This window comes from Miscanthus floridulus, chromosome 9 (assembly GCF_019320115.1).
Source record: "Miscanthus floridulus cultivar M001 chromosome 9, ASM1932011v1, whole genome shotgun sequence".
NCBI classification, from domain to species: domain Eukaryota; kingdom Viridiplantae; phylum Streptophyta; class Magnoliopsida; order Poales; family Poaceae; genus Miscanthus; species Miscanthus floridulus.
In genome coordinates this window covers 23,590,371-23,593,033 of record NC_089588.1, presented here as the reverse complement: position 1 = coordinate 23,593,033, position 2,663 = coordinate 23,590,371, and the positions used below count along the sequence as shown (strand labels likewise).

Below are 2,663 nucleotides of genomic sequence, written 5' to 3'. Positions count from 1 at the left end.
ACATCTCTACAAAACTTGCAGCCTTCATGATTGTGCTTGGCCATAGCTTGTTTGGCGTTTTATAATTGCTTCACTTATGGTCATGTCATGATTCCAAGCACTCCGCTAAGTTAGATCTTCCTGCTGAATAAAAACATTAACATTAGCATATGGATTAGCAAATTTAACAACTTAGGCGCACATAGAAAAGATCAACTAAATAATGCAACATACAAGCTAAAATTGATTACACGACATTAAATTATCATCATTTTGTACACAGCTTACAGTTTCAGCTCTGATGAATCCTTTCTGAAAGTCACTATGAATAACTCCAGCTGCTTGTGGTGCAGTCATGCCTATATGTAGAATTGCATGCATTTATTATGATTATTACAACAACTTCTTCAAATATTACAATAGAATAATTCTGAGGAAAAAGGAAACCTGAAAGAATAGTCCAAGCTTTTGTTTCCTAAAAGGATACAGTTAAAGGTCTGTCAGTTTGTGTTAACAACTGGAAGAAAAACCTTTAACAGCACAAAAGTTGCACCTTGTCTCCGGTTGTGAAATAAGTTCTTAGTCTTAATAGATTATATGTTGCTTTTGCCAAATTTCCTCTTCCAAAGGTAGCTCAGCAAGTTCAGCTTCAACCTGTTTATGCATTCCATGATTTTGTTAGCATAGATAGAGCACATATGGATAGGCAACATCAATCAGGCAAAAATATGAAATTATTTCACAGAAATTTCTTCAAAAGCTTCTTGTAGTTTAGATGCATACAACAAACCTGAGCTGATATTGTAACCATACCAGACTGCAAGTCTGATGCTGCTTTAGCCACCTCTTTGACATGAGGATTGCTATCAGGTTCAGCAAGATCAGATTCTGTTACATTAGCAACATAAATGACAGGTTTCATAGTTAGCAGACAAAGATGTTGTGTAGCTTCTTTCTCATGCTCAGCTAAATCAACCGATCTTGCAGGCTTTCCTTCTATCTACAGTTATTACACAACTGTCAGCCGTTGGACAAGATCATATGTAGCAATAGAAGTTTCTTTTGAAATGTGTGATAACAAGACAAATGGAAATTCCTTCACCAAATTACCTGTCCAAGATCCGAAAATATCATCTCTAGGTTAATGACATCGATGTCTGATCTGGGATCGACCTTGCCATTGACATGAACTATATCATCATCCTCAAAGCATCGCACAACCTGAGAATCCAATAAAAAACAGATAACTACTTATTCCTAGAACCTCAACAGCTAATATCTTATAAGAGGCTTGTCCTATAATATTTTGCTATCTCCAACAAATAAGAAATGATAATGAAGCACCAGCAGTGAGTTGCAGTGCTGGATAAAGATAACAGAGTGGCCCCAGTTTTACTTCGCATATCACATATCAGTAAAATTGGAGGAAAAAGGGATATCTGATGGAGAATTGTATTAGCCTGTAAAGTATAAAGATGACAGCAGGATGACGCACAGTAATTGACAGACACTAGAACTTGGCAAATATATGAGAGCTTAAGCATACAAGACGATAGAACAACCTGAAGTATGGAATCCACTTCACGGATGTTTGAAAGGAATTGATTTCCTAGTCCCTGTTGTCATTGTCAACGATAACACCGCTATGTATAAACTGAGCTGAAACTGTAAGCTGTCTACAAAAGATTTATTTTGATACTGTATGAATTCAATGTAAAGGAAAGATGCGAGTAGCAATAAATTCGAGTGTTTCACAACGCAAAGAATACAGTTCATATATAGAGCTATCTCACAGGATGGCAACTTAAGGCAAATGGCTTAAGATGTCTACGTCTCACAGTAAAAAAAAATAAAGCAGCGACATACCACTAGGATGCGATTGTTAACGATAAATAACCTACTGAGGTCAACGTCATTCCCGCTTGCATCCTGCACGCACGCATCAAGCAAAAGACATTTGTTAGACTCCCTCTTCAAAATCGGATCCTGCGGCAGCTACTCTTCAATGGTCGACAGTCTCCAGGTTACCAAGGCCCTGAATCAAATCAATTCCCCGGCCAACATGAAATCAAATCGAGCAATTCAAGAGAGGGGGGGGGGGGGGGGATGGGGAAGGATCCATTGGAGAGCACCGTTCTTGAACGTAGGGCACGCGAAAGGTTGCGGGCCTAGGCCAACACGAGCATCAGATGCCACCGCCGCACGTCCTCCTCGATGCATCCGATAGTGGTTGCCGGATCTCGTGCCGTCCTCGACGGATCCGGCCATGGCCGACGGATCTCGTGCCCTCCTTGACAGATCCGACCATGGCTACCGGATCCATGCCTCCGCTGCTCCGCGACGTGAAGCGCCCGTGGGATGCAGGCTGCCCACCGCTGGGCCTCGACGAGGATGACGAAACTGGACCTATATTTATATTTATAGATACAGATGGACCACTATCCATTCGAGTATTATTATAATCAAAGAGTCAATCTTTAAGTGTCATTTTTGTAATTTTTTTAATCGAAAGGCAGCTTCTCTTAAGCGGGTTTTGGGCTCAAATTTTTACCGGTACCTATTTTTGCCGCTTTATTTCACACGCCCGTTCCTCTCGAAAACAAAAATTTTACCCGCCAAATTTTGCCGCCTCATTTTCCCAGAGTTTAGCTCACGGTTGGCTGCCGTTGTTTTCTAAATTTTAA

At 40.6% G+C, this 2,663-nt stretch overlaps 1 pseudogene; it reads right to left on the bottom strand.

The window, feature by feature from the left end:
- Positions 1-2,344, bottom strand: LOC136481566 (uncharacterized; annotated as a pseudogene).
- Positions 2,345-2,663: the final 319 nt, after the last annotated feature.